The sequence below is a fragment of the Saccopteryx leptura genome, chromosome 1 (genome assembly GCF_036850995.1).
Source record: "Saccopteryx leptura isolate mSacLep1 chromosome 1, mSacLep1_pri_phased_curated, whole genome shotgun sequence".
NCBI classification, from domain to species: domain Eukaryota; kingdom Metazoa; phylum Chordata; class Mammalia; order Chiroptera; family Emballonuridae; genus Saccopteryx; species Saccopteryx leptura.
This window is the reverse complement of record NC_089503.1, coordinates 355,758,952-355,773,467: the sequence shown is the minus strand read 5'-3', so window position 1 is coordinate 355,773,467 and position 14,516 is coordinate 355,758,952. Positions and strand designations below refer to the sequence as shown.

The 14,516-nt window shown below is 40.5% G+C and overlaps 1 protein-coding gene across 3 annotated transcripts in view; it reads left to right on the top strand.

Moving 5' to 3' along the window:
* Nucleotides 1-14,516, top strand: part of ADGRB3 (adhesion G protein-coupled receptor B3) — a 796,575-nt gene that overhangs the window by 356,284 nt on the left and 425,775 nt on the right. The window lies entirely within an intron of this gene.

The window sequence follows — 14,516 nt, the reverse complement described above, 5'->3', positions numbered from 1 at the left end:
ACATCAGCCAGAATTTCTAAAAATAGTCTTTCTTTTCTTACGGAGTATATTGTATGAATATTTTGAGCACAATTAAATTTTGCTTGGTATTTCACACGTGCAAATCATTGTCATTATCAGAGACCATCGTCGTTTCATTCTGACATACAAGGAACTCTGCATGAGTAAACATTGTGGCGTTTAGAACGAAATGGGAGCAAGAGACAACAGGGAAGTGAACACTGGCAGGAAGGATGCTTAGTTACGAGCACTTAAGTTGTGCTTTACTTTGTTTTGTTATTATTTTACTGTTTCTCACAAATATTCTTTTAAGAAAACTAAAATAACATTCTTGCTTATGGATGGACAAGTACCTTATACACTAAGAACCCTTATCAATAACGTAAATGTAATTGATTATCAGAAAAAAGTGCATTTTTTAAAACTGTATAATCATGTAAACCAGTGTCACTCCAATAAAATTGAAAAAAAATCGGATAAACATGCTAATATGTTTACTTAACAAATCAGCAATTGAATTGAGTTATTCAATTGAATTGAATTGAATTGAATGATTATTTGGCTACATATAGCTTTATTTCTGTTAATGTGTAGATATATATTTTCATGTATATTTATATGTGTATATATGTATATATTCACAGAAATAGTAAATATTGATATATATCAATATATGCTGATTATACATAAATTCATATATATATTATAATGTATAGGTTTATGTGCTTATCAATAGTCAATGATATTTGGCTTCATTGAGTCTTATTTCTGCCAAAATCAAAGTAATAGAAATAAGGTTGTATGTAGTCAAGCAGTCAGCAATTCAATTACTGATTGGGTATGTAAACATATTAGCCAGTATTTGGTTGACAGATTTTTTTTAAAGGATTTTGCTGGGAGTGATAGACACATACATAAAATGACATTATAATATATATCTTTATTTTATAATATAAAATGTAAGAATATGAAATATAAATTTTATTTTATTAATAGCTGTGAGTAGTCAGACCTGTGTATTTCAGAATCAAGTGTAACCAACAATTTTCTTAAAAATTTAACTTTCAATGAACTTTATTTTTCTCTAATTTTAGACATTAGACTTCTTTATTTAATCTTTTTTTGTAACAGAGACAGAGAGAGGGACAGATAGGGATAGACAGGCAGGAAGGGAGAGAGATAAGAAGCATCAATTCTTTGTTGCAGCACCTTAGTTGTTCATTGATTGCTTTCTCATATGTGCCTTGACCGAGGGGCTACAGCAGAGCGAGTGATCCCTTTCTCAAACCAGCGACCTTGGGCTCAAACCAGCAACCTTAGGCTTCAAGCCAGCGGCCTTTGGGCTTAAGCCAGTAACCATGGTGTCATGTCTATGATCCCACACTCAAGCCAGTGGCCTCACACTCAAGCTGATGAGCCCATGCTGAAGTCTGATGAGCCTGCACTCAAGCCAGTGGCTTTGGGGTTTCTAACCTGGGTCCTCTGCATCCCAGTCCAACACTATCCACTGTGCCACCACCTGGTCAGGCTGTTTACTTAATCTTAATAATATACATTCAGATCTTGTTTATTCATGGTGTTGAATGAATGAGAATGACTATGGATTAAGTAAATCATAAATCAATTTTTACAACTTTAAGAATGAATATCACTTTGTGCAGAAAAATTTTAAGTTATAGTGTTCTGTATAGTAATATTTAAATGAATTTGCATTCTGTAAGTGTGAGTCTATCCTATAATAGAAACAAAAAGCATTTTGTAAAATAGAAGAAAGTGTCTCAAATTGTGGAATCCATAGAAATCAGTCAATAATTTGATAGCTGATGTGTATATGCCCTTGTTGACTTGCATACATTAATCAAGTACATAATATTTTAGAATAAAAAGTAGCCTCAACATATTCATTTTCTATAAAATACCAGACACTCAGTTGGGCACCTCCATATTCTCCAGTCCTCACAAGAAACATGCAATATAGTTAGCCCTGCCTCAGTATCCATAGAAAAAACCCTGAAGATACTCAGGGGAGCAGTAAACTTAGGCAAAGAATAAACATTCCATCTCAGGCAGAGTGATTCCAAAGCCTAACCTCTTTCCTGGAGACCATACTACTTCCTGAGCTTCTGAATTGACATCATCGATCTGTCCTAGATTTTCTGGTTGTGTTTCCTTTCAAAATGTCAAATGATCTCCAGTTTTTACTTGCTAATTACAAAATGAAGTTATTACCATTACCTTAGCATCTCTGGAGGTTTTGAGGAAAAATAGATGAGATACTATATGTGAAATGTTTACAAATTATAAAAGAGCTATTTAGCTATGAGGTATTCATATCTATAAATACAGAAAATTCATAAAATTAAAAAAAATTAACAATTTTTGCTTTTATTTTTTATATTTCTTTCCCTAAGTGTAGTTGATACACAATATTGTATTATTTATATTAGTTTCAGGTTTACAGTATAATGTTTGACATTTTGATACCTTACAGTGTGCTCTCCACACTAATTCTAGTAACCATCTATTCTCATACAAACTTAACACAATATTATTGACTATATTTCTCTTAGCCTTTTTACCCATCATCTCACCCCTCCCCTCTGGGAACCATCCCTTTGGTCTCTGGTTCTATGACTCTGTTTTTGTTTTGTTTGTTCATTAGTATTGATTTTTTTAGATTCCATGTATAAATGAAACCATATGGTATAAAAAAGTTATATCAATAAGAGTGCAATTTTAGAATTTAACATATTATTAATTTGAACTGTACCTCTAAAAAATACAGATAGATGTGGATGGATTAATAGGTAGGTAAGTGAGTGGATGGGTGGATGGATGAACGGATGGACAGATGGATGGCTACATGGATAATATTGATGTCATATGTATTTTTACACGTAAATTATATTTAAAAACACATGGAGAAATAGAGACACTCATAAGCATGCATGCATACACAAATTTGGTACTTGCCTAGAGGTCATTTTTTTCTTCTATATACGACCAGAGAAGTATAAGACCAATTTATGCCTTAAAGAACGCTTACCTGGTACATCAACCTTATTATGTATAGTCTAAAAGAATCAGTTGGAGATGAAAATGAAATCAACTTCCCTTTAAGCCCTTACTCCTGTTTGGTTCCCAGGCTTTCTCTGAGTAGCAAAACTAGATAGTGCTTATGATATAGAGTTATTCTGATTCCCACTATTCCTTAAGTTACTTTGAAGACTGCATCTTCTCTCTAGTAGAGTTCATCATTCCACAATCTAATTGTTCTATTTTCCTTGAAGGATTTCATTTCTTGCACCTCTATATTCATAAAGCTCATTAAATGTTAGTTGTCACATACTTCGGAGAATTATTTAGAATAGATCTGTGTTTTCCAACTCTTTCACATATATATGTACATACATCCCTAGATTAAAATACTTTATATAATGTTTATTAACATATAACAATAGTTTGAAATGATATTTTTTTTCTTTTTGTATTTTTCTGAAGTTGGAAATGGAGAGGCAGTCAAACAGACTCCTGCATGCGCTCGACCAGGATCCATCTGGCATGCCCACCAGGGGGCAATGCTCTGCCCATCTGGGGCGTCACTGTGTTGCAACCAGAGCCATTCCAGCGCCTGAGGCAGAGGCCACAGGGCCATCCTCAGCGCCCGGGCCAACTTTGCTCCAATGGAGCCTTGGCTGCAGGAGGGGAAGAAAGAGACAGAGAGGAAGGAGAGAAGGAGGGGTGGAGAAGCAGACGGGCGCTTCTCCTATGTTCCCTGGCTGGGAATCGAACCTGGGACTCCTGCACACCAGGCCGACACTCTACCACTGAGTCAACCTGCCAGGGCCTAAAATGATATTTTAACATTAGTAAACATTAGTTCTATGAACTCTCTTAATTATAAATAATTGAGATAGCCAGAATGGAGTCATTAATCAGTTTAATATGTAAAATCACTATCTGTTAGATTGACATTTTGTTTGAATTCTTTGAGAACAGAAACCATGTTTTTTTATTCTTTTTTCTCTAGTGCCTACCACAATGCTAAACACATACTAGAGATACCGAATGAGCTTGTATAAAGAATGACTGTCACTTTTCTTATCAGTAGGTGGATACCACCTGGAGATACCTGAGAAGGTGATAAAACCAGACTTACTGCTTATGAATTTTAACCAGATGAATTTAATAAGTATTACCCCTCACATGAAGTTTTTCTACCCCAAACATATCTAGAAATAGAGTGACATTACTTTATGAAATTTCTTGGCAATTTCAGAAAAATTTCAGTAAGCTAATAATCATGAAGTTTGTTTGGAAACCTTGTAAGATACAACACTAAACACTATGATCCAACTTTTGTTTATACAAAAGACAAGCCACAAACAATTGCACTCACAAAAATATGAGGCTAGAGACATAAACTGTTAAATATAGTAGAATAATTGGAAATTTTGTATTTTTCCACATGTGTTGGGCAGATAAAATATATTATGCTCACTTTGTTAGAGATGGCATTGCCCACTTGAAGGCCGTCACCCAGGTGATATTAATGTGTGTTGGGGGCAGGTTGTGGGCAGGCAGAATCCTTGTAGCCTGGGGCTTGGTTTTGAGACTAAGCCTTTCCCACCCTTTTTGATGTGGGGTGGTACAATCCCATCATGTCTCTGATAAGTGACTTTGTATTAGAGACTTTCCCTATTTTGTATATTGGATTAAAGGTTTGGATTTCTACACTATAAAATAGGGGCAGAACGGAAGCTTGCTCTCTCTCTTGGTTCCTGAGATTAGCATTAGAGAGCAGAGAGCAGAGAAAGGCCATGTGGAAGAGGCCAGGAGAAGCAGCCAAGATGGCGGAGTGTTGAGTGAGAAGCCAGTTTGTGCAGAGTTTGTGCAGAGAGAAGGAAGGAGATGGGGAACAGAGGTGAATAAGTCTGGTGGCTAGAAACCTTTGATTCTAGGAAACTCGGATAAGTCAGTAGCTTTGTGAGCACTGAATGTGAGTGGGTTTTGGAGCCAGTGTGTGTTTTTTACTTGCCCGCCGGGTGCAAGCTAGGATTAAAGATGATGGCTCATCAGTTTTTGGCTCCATTGTTTCTTTACCAACTGTCCGAATCCAGTGCAAACCTGCATGGGCCAGGCAGCTGCTATGATGGCAGCCGTGGCTTCTGGCTTTACAACGTGTTAATGTTTCATTTTATTACTTTGGGACATTTTCTAAATTTTATACCAAACAAGATAGGAATAACTTAAGAACCTGTTATGAACTAGGCACAGATTAATATTTGTTGCTTATAGAGCTGTTTGCAGAAAATCACTGAATTTTGTGGCCAAGTGGGCAAGCCTTTCCTAAAATTAAGGAAACAGAACCATCTTGTTTCTCATATAAATCTAAACAATCTCAAGCATCTGTATCTCATCTTCCTCCTCTTCTCCTTCTTCTCTTTCTCTCCCTCGTTCTTCTCTCTCTCTCATTCTCTGTTTTCTCTCTCTTTTACACACACACACACACACACACACACACACACACACACACACACAGCAACAGACTACATAGAACTGGTAAAATGTATGTCCTTTGCAGGTAGATGTTGGTCAAATAAGTTTGCAAATATGATGTATATGTTTGCTCGCTTATAGTTTGCATTGGGTGTGGGGGACAGGCTGTAAGCAGGCAGGGTCCTTATAGCCTAAGGCTTAGTTTTAAGACTAAGACTTTCCCACCCTTTTAATACTAAGATCTTCTCAAAATTAAGCTTTTCCCCACACCCTTGACTGTTGCATGATGTGGGGTGGTGCACTCTCATGAAGAATCCCATTTGTGCCTCAGATAAGTGACTTTGTATCAGAGACTTCCTTATTTGTATACTGGCTTAAAGGTTTTAATTTCTACACTATAAAAGAGAGACGGACCAGGGGTTCTCTCTGGCTCTGTTCCTGAAATTAGCATTGCAGCAGAGAAGCAGCCAAGATGGCGAGTGCTGAAGAAGAAGCCAGTTTGTGCAGAGAGAAGGAGATGGGGAACAGAGGTTAATAAGGCTGGTGAGGTAGAAACCATTGATTCTAGGAATCTCGGATGAGTCAGTGGCTTTGGGAGCCCTGAATGGAAAGGGAAGTGTTTTTTCACTGTGTATTTCTTGCCCTCCGGGTGCGAGCTAGGATTAAAGCTAATGGCCCACCAGTTCTTGGCTCTGTTGTTTCATTACCATCTGTCCGAATCAAATGCAAACCTGAATGGGCCAGGTAGCTGTTTTGGTGGATGCGGCTACTGGCCATACAGTAGACAGCTCTTGAAAGCAAATGAAATTGAACCAGGTGTACTAATGTTTTTTTTTTTAATTCTTCAGATAGAAAAGTCATTCCTCCTTCCCTGGAGTGGAGTGAGTGATGGAAGACTTGAGAAAAATCAAAGATACGACTCAAATAGATGTTCCTTGTAAGGCCAGGAGCCGCCATCGTGGCCATTCACATGCAGGTTCGCATTGGATTCGGACAGTCGGTAAAGAAACCATGGAGCCAAAAACTGGTGGGCCATAGCCTTTAATCCTACCTTGCACCCGGCGGGCAAGTAAAAATACACTCTGGGCTCCAAAACCCAGTCACACTCAGTGCTCACAAAGCCACTGACTTATCCGAGTTTCCTAGAATCAAAGGTTTCTAGCTCACCAGACTTATTCTCCTCAGTTCCCCATCTCCTTCCTTATCCCAAATACAAACTCTACACAAACTGGCATCTCACTCAGCACTCCACCATCTTGACTGCTTCTCCTGGCCTCCTCCACGTGGCCTTTCTCTGCTCTCCTCTGCTCTCTCTTCTAATGATAATCTCAGGAACCAAGAGGCAAACTCCCGCTCCGTTCCCATTTTATAGTATAGAAATCCAAACCCTTAATCCAATATACATAATAGGGAAGTCTCTTAATACAAAGTCACTTCTCTGAGGCATGATAGGATTGTACCACCTTACACCAAAAAGGGTAGGAAAGGCTTAATCCCAAAACCAAGCCCCAGGCTACAAGGATTCTGCCTGCCTTTAGCCCACCCCAACATACATTAATATCACCTGGGCAACGGCCTCTTTAACAAAGTGAGCATAATACATTTTATCTGCCCAACAATCCACCCCTATGCTCACTTTACTACCCACAATTTACATCACCAGCATTCCTGTGCAAGGAAATTAGAACATTACACAGATTACAACAGCAAAAATCATAGTTTCAACAATTACAAAGGTACATTTCACCAGTCTCTGAGCACTTAGCCCTAAGCGCAAAATGTCCTCGGTCTTCTTTCTAGCCACGGGAAAAGCTTCCCGGGGTAGGGGAATGCTTCCAGCAAAGCCATCCCCCACCCCCATCAGGGTATTTTACATTGTCCAAAATCCGTAATCCGAAAGTCCATCCAACAAAGGAGCCAATGCCCACTCCGGTCATAGTCCAGGAAATCAGTCCACGCACGTGGGTCATCAGCCACCCCCCTCATTCCTGCCGTCCTGGCAGGTCTTACACTGTCCCAAAGAGGGGCACGTGGCAATGGCAGTCAGCATTTCCATCTCTGTTCCGGAGAGCATGATGCCATCCACCCCTATATCCCATAATCGTAGTAACCAGGCTACCAGGGATTCAGTAGGTTTCTGCCTAAATTGTGCCCCCAACTCCATCAGCTCTGCCTGGGTATAGGGCCGGACCACAGAGTGTTCCATTACCTGGGCAGGAGGCTGTGGCTGCCCCTGAGGGACTCTTTGTTGCTGGGTTTTTACCTTCTTGGCGACAACTGGTCGGGCTCTCAGTGTGCGTATGGCAGCTTCAGCCTGAGCCTTCTCATCCTCAGAAGAGGAGTCGCAAGCGCCTGCTCCCGCTGACTCAAAGCCAATCCACCGGCACGGATGCTGCTGCTCCTTTGGTGACCGTTTAGGCTCCTGTGGCTGCTGGCTTTTGGCCGGAAGCTGAGACTCGAGCTCTTGAATCCGCAGTTGTTTCTCCAACAACTGCCGGTGAAGACGTTCAGCTTCCAGGGTAAACTGCAACTCGCGAACCCGTAATTCCTTCTCCAGTGCTCGCTCCAATTCCAGCCTTTTCTGCCGTTCTATTTGCAATTCATGCTGAAGCTTTTGACCTCGGGCAGTTTCCTCTTGAGTAAAAAACATGTAGCCCATGGCCCCTAAAAGGACAGCCATGGGGAGCCAGAGCAGCAACCAGTACTCTATCCCACCCATTAAGGGTGGTGGCTCCATACCAATCTCTGAATCCTGCCGACTACGCCAGTTGTAAGGCCAGGAGCCGCCATCGTGGCCATTCACATGCAGGTTCGCATTGGATTCGGACAGTCGGTAAAGAAACCATGGAGCCAAAAACTGGTGGGCCATAGCCTTTAATCCTACCTTGCACCCGGCGGGCAAGTAAAAATACACTCTGGGCTCCAAAACCCAGTCACACTCAGTGCTCACAAAGCCACTGACTTATCCGAGTTTCCTAGAATCAAAGGTTTCTAGCTCACCAGACTTATTCTCCTCAGTTCCCCATCTCCTTCCTTATCTGTTGGGCAGATAAAATGTATTATGCTCACTTTGTTAAAGAGGCCGTTGCCCAGGTGATATTAATGTGTGTTGAGAATTGTTGTAGCCTGAGGCTTGGTTTTGGGATTAAGCCTTTCCTACCCTTTTTGATGTAGGGTGGTACAATCCAATCATGCCTCAGAGAAGTGACTTTGTATTAGAGACTACCCTATTTTGTATATTGGATTAAAGGTTGTGAAGCTACACTATAAAATGGGGGCAGAACGGGACTTGGCTCTTGGTTCCTGAGGTTAGCATGAGAGAGCGGAGAGAGTAGAGCCAGCAGCTAAAGGAGGCCACGTGGAGGAGGCCAGGAGAAGCAGCCAAGATGGCGGAGTGCTGAGTGAGATGCCAGTTTGTACAGAGTTTGTATCTGGGATAAGGAAGAAGATGGGGAACTGAGGGAAATAAGGCTGGTGAGCTAGAAACCTTTGATTCTAGGAAACTCGGATAAATCAGTAGCTTTGTGAGCACTGAATGTGACTGGGTTTTGGAGCCCAGTGTGTATTTTTACTTGCCCGCCGGGTGCAAGCTAGATTAAAGACTATGGCCCACCAGTTTTTGGCTCCATGGTTTCTTTACCGACTGTCCGAATCCAATGCGAACCTGCACGGGCTGGGCGGCTGTGATGGCAGCCCTGATAGCCCTGGCTTCTGGCTTTACATTATCCCAAATACAAACTCTACACAAACTGGCATCTCACTCAGCACTCCACCATCTTGGCTGCTTCTCCTGGCCTCCTCCACGTGGCCTTTCTCTGCTCTCCTCTGCTCTCTCTTCTAATGATAATCTCAGGAACCCAGAGCCAAACTCCCACTCCGTTCCCATTTTATAGTATAGAAATCCAAACCCTTAATCCAATATACATAATAGGGAAGTCTCTTAATACAAAGTCACTTCTCTGAGGCATGATAGGATTGTACCACCTTACACCAAAAAGGGTAGGAAAGGCTTAATCCCAAAACCAAGCCCCAGGCTACAAGGATTCTGCCTGCCTTTAGCCCACCCCAACACACATTAATATCACCTGGGCAACGGCCTCTTTAACAAAGTGAGCATAATACATTTTATCTGCCCAACATTCCTTCATATGAAAATATGAAGAGTTGGGTATAAATATCCTCTTTTAAGTTGTTGTTTATTAAAGCCTCTGTTTCTTTTTTCAGACTTTTGTTTAACGTTTTTAAGATAGAAACTGGAGCAATAATCTATGTAAACACTGAAAGTTGACTCCCTGAGAAGGAATGTCAGATCCTGCATTAAGGTCCCTGTTTCTCCTGTTTCCTCTACTTTTATGGTGGCTCATTAGGAGAGATAAAGATAGCAGTTGATAGCTAGGGGTGGGGCTGGGAGACAAGAGGTAAGAAGAAGAGAGAGACAGAGACAGAGAATAGGTTTGCTTTATTTTTTTTTTCTCATTTCTTCTACCTTTCAGGTGAATTTTGCTGCATTGCAACAAAACTTTTTACGTATCACACACACTTTTGGCCACCACCTAATTGCAAAAATGCCTAGCACATTGCTTAAAAGAGGATAATAAAGTTTATTACTGCAGCTTATTTAGAAGAAAGAAAATAATAGCCACCATATTTTTATTTACAACAAATATGTATTGAGCCAAAAAGTTAGCAGGTCATTCTTTTTTAATGAGCAATTAAAAGATGAAGAACTCAGCCCTGGCCGGTTGGCTCAGTGGTAGAGCGTCGACCTGGCGTGCAGAAGTCCCAGGTTCGATTCCCGGCCAGGGCACACAGGAGAAGTGCCCATCTGCTTCTCCACCCCTCCCCCTCTCCTTCCTCTCTTTCTCTCTCTTCCCCTCCCGCAGCCGAGGTTCCATTGGAGCAAAGATGGCCCGGGTGCTGGGGATGGATCCTTGGCCTCTGCCCCAGGCGCTAGAGTGGCTCTGGTCGCAACAGAGCGACGCCCCAGAGGGGCAGAGCATCGCCCCCTGGTGGGCGTGCCGGGTGGATCCCGGTCGGGCGCATGCGGGAGTCTGTCTGACTGTCTCTCCCCATTTCCAGCTTCAGAAAAATACACACACACACACATACACACACACACACAAAAAGATAAAGAACTCAGTACTGTGATCCAGCAGCAAAAGATTATACATTGAAATATCCATCAATTAAACTGAGCTAAGTGAGTCTGAGAGACAGGAGTTACTTGTTCTGCAAGGTTTCTGTAGTTCAGTGTAGCTGGAACACAGCAAGTGAGGGGTAAACCTCAGAGAAGAAACTGGGTCAATCGTTTCTTAATCCTGGTTGGACATCATAATCACATTTGTATTCTTAAAACGTATTAATGCGGAGGTTATTCAAGGTCAATTAAATTGGGTTGTTGCCAGCTCATACCAGTTGTTACCATAGTACACATTCAATAGATCTGAGCTATTATTATTGTTAATCATACCATGTGTTTGTCATCCATACACAAATATTTCCAATTACAAGACCCTCTCATGCAGTAAGGTGGGAACTCTATTCTAAGTACACAAGATGTAGCACTTGACTGCCTATTTATTTATCTATTAAATTTTGAGAGACAGGCAGAAACATCGGGATGCTCGTTTATGTGCCCTGACTGGGCAATCCAACTGGCAACATCCATGCTTCAGGATCATGCTCCAACCAACTGAGCTCTCCAGCCAAGGCTTAATTTTTTACTGATTTTTAGAGAGGCATGAAAAGGAAGGGAGAGCCTGACCAGGCGATGGCGCAGTGGATAGAGCGTCAGACTGGGATGCAGATGACCCAGGTTCGAGACCCCGACGTCGCCAGTTTGAACGCGGGTTCATCTGGCTTGAGCAAAAAGCTCACCAGCTTGGACCCAAGGTCGCTGGCTCAAGCAAGGGGTTACTCGGTCTGCTATAGCCCCATGGTCAAGGCACATATGAGAAAGCAATCAATGAACAACTAAGGTGTTGCAAGGAAAAACTGATGATTGATGCTTCTCATCTCTCTCCGTTCCTGTCTGTCTGTCCCTATCTATCCCTCTCTCTGACTCTCTCTATGTCCCTGTAAAAAAAAGTTTTTTAAATAAAAAAATAAAAATAAATAAAAAAGAAAGGGAGAGATAGGGGAGGCTAAAAGGAAGCATCTGTTGTTCCACTCAGTTGTACGTGCATCGGTCGCTTCCTGTTGGTGCCCTGACTCGAGATCAAACCTGCAACCTTGGTTTTTCAGGACGACACTCTTAACCACCTGAGCTAGCCAGCCAGGGCCTGCTTTTTTATTTGTTTTATCAAATAATAAAATTTGTCAGAATATTCACTCCCAAAGTAATCATCACAAAACCCATCAATGCCAAAGAAAAATTGAAGAGCATTAATTCATTTAAAATAGAATCCTTAGGCCCTGGTTGGTTGGCTCAGTGGTAGAGCGTCGGCCTGGCGTGCAGAAGTCCCGGGTTCGATTCCCGGCCAGGGCACACAGGAGAAGCGCCCATCTGCTTCTCCACCTCTTCCCCTCTCCTTCCTCTCTGTCTCTCTCTTCCCCTCCCGCAGCCGAAGCTCCATTGGAGCAAAGATGGCCCGGGCACTGGGGATGGCTCCTTGGCCTCTGCCCCAGGCGCTAGAGTGGCTCTGGTTGCAACAGAGCGATGCCCCAGAGAGGCAGAGCATCGCCCCCTGGTGGGGCATGCCGGGTGGATCCTGGTCGGGCGCATGAGGGAGTCTGTCTGTCTCTCCCCGTTTTCAGCTTCAGAAAAATACAAAAAAAAAAAAATAGAATCCTTGTAATTTTATTCAGGATCATAAGTTACAATTTGGGGGTTGTAGAGCTCAACATCTCAATTCTAAAGTTTTTAACATGTGATCCTAAATAAAACTATGAGTTTATTGGTTGTTCAGCAAATGATATTATCTCACATTCATTGAAAGCTATCTGCCCTGATGAAAGGACAGATACGGAAAAAAACTGAAGGAATGGAAAATATATGTATTTGCAAGGAAGGCATTATTTAAATCTTGATATTCTAAACAATTTATATGTCAAAGTTTACTGTATATGTCAAGGACAAGATAAATGGTTTAGATTTTACACACCATATGGTTTCTGTCATAACTATGTAACTCTGCGATTGCAGCAGAGAAAGCAGATATAGACTGTGATGACCAAGGCTGTGTGCCAATAAAACTATGCAAAAACGAGCAATGGTTGGATTTGGCCCACAAGTTATTGGTCTAGAATATTCATCCTTTAAGGATTTCTTCTTTTAAGATGTCAACTCTTTTTAAATCCTCCATCAAAAAAAAAAAAAATAGAAAAAGTCCATTTTGTCTTTTTACCTTCTTTTTCTTTTAAAAACATTTTAACTATCAATATAATCATTTTAAATACCTTATCAGCTGAAACTAATGTCTAGGGTGTATGTGAACTAGCTTTTGTTTGGTTTGTTACACATTATTTGGCATACCTAGTATTTTTTTTATTGTCAGACATTGTGTAAAAAAAAATGTTGAGTCTTCAGACCATGTTCACGTCCACTAAAAAGCATTCCTCCTTTCCTTGGTTGTGCAAAGACAGTGAGGAGCTGATAGTTCAGTGCAGTCAAGAATTTGTCTGGGCCAAGGTCTTCTTACAATTTTAGTAACACTGCATTTGCTTAAACCTCCTTTTTTGTTATGTTTTTTTTTTTTTTTTTTTTTGATGGAAAGTCCATCCCATCAACCCTGAAAAATTGTAGAAGATTCAGCTCTGCCCTTCTAAAGGTCTCACCTCAGTGCCCTCGCTTTCTGCCCAGGTAACTTCCAATATATCCAATTCCTTCAGGAGAAGACTTAAAGCTAGACTCCTTTCTCACTAGGCATTTATTTTCAAATGCCTGTGTGCAAAGCAAGAGAAAATTGCATTCTACATTTTAGAAGTTCCAACTCTTTGGCTGCCTACACACTTCAAAAAATTCAACAAATTTGTCTCATGAAGAAAAGTCCCAACAAGATATTTATGGACCCTTAAATTTCTAATGTATTTTTCTCCAGCCCCAGGCAACCAAAAACATCAGTTTTTCTTTCTGCCCTAGAAGGCTTCTGCCTGAGACACATCTTCACCTCAGTTCCTGCCCAGATTTAGCCAACATTCCCGGGGGGAAAAAAGAAACTGGCTGAAATTGTTGGTTTACCTCAGAAAAGTTATCCTTTTTCTAGAAATTAGTTTATCTCTTCATAGTTCTCTGATGCTCTACAGAGAATGATTTTTTTTGTAATTTATATATAGTTTTCTAATTGTCTTGGCAAAAGCATTGGCCATATATAAACTACTATACTCTACTAAACCAAAAAGTTTCAAGCTATTATAAAAAGGAAAAATCTTTAGATACATATAATAGTGTTTCCTAGGGAGTTTTAAGGCAAGCTATAATATAGAGATATAAAGAAATACTTCTCACAGTAATACATATTTTTCATTTTCAAAAAAAAAATACTTCACAACATAGTACTGATTGTAATACAAGTCCAGGAGATTTTTAAGCTTCGTCAGATATGTATTTAGTGTGACTAAATAGAAGAAATGTTAGAATTAGTTTTAGACATTAAAATACACTGACTTGGAGCTTATTTATAGGATGATTTAATAGAATATATTTGTACAAAGGATTATATTTTGGCAAATGCCAAAGAAAAGTATTATAAGCAGAAATGTATAATACTGTTTAATCATTCATCTATCCATTAATTTATTATGCAAATATCCATTGGGCTTTAACTCTGTGCAACACAGTTCAAGGATCTCGGGATGTCATTTGAATGTGACACACAACACACAACAAATCTAAAATAAAGTAGACATGAAAAGCAATAAAACGATTATAAATTGTAATGTATATATTAAAGGAAATTAACAAAGTGCCCACATAGGGAATACTGTTTGGGGACTGCTTTAGATAAAGAGGTCAGTGAAGTCTCTGTGAGGAAGTGACCTTTACAATTGTGACATGAAAGAGGAGCTGAATCTAGACA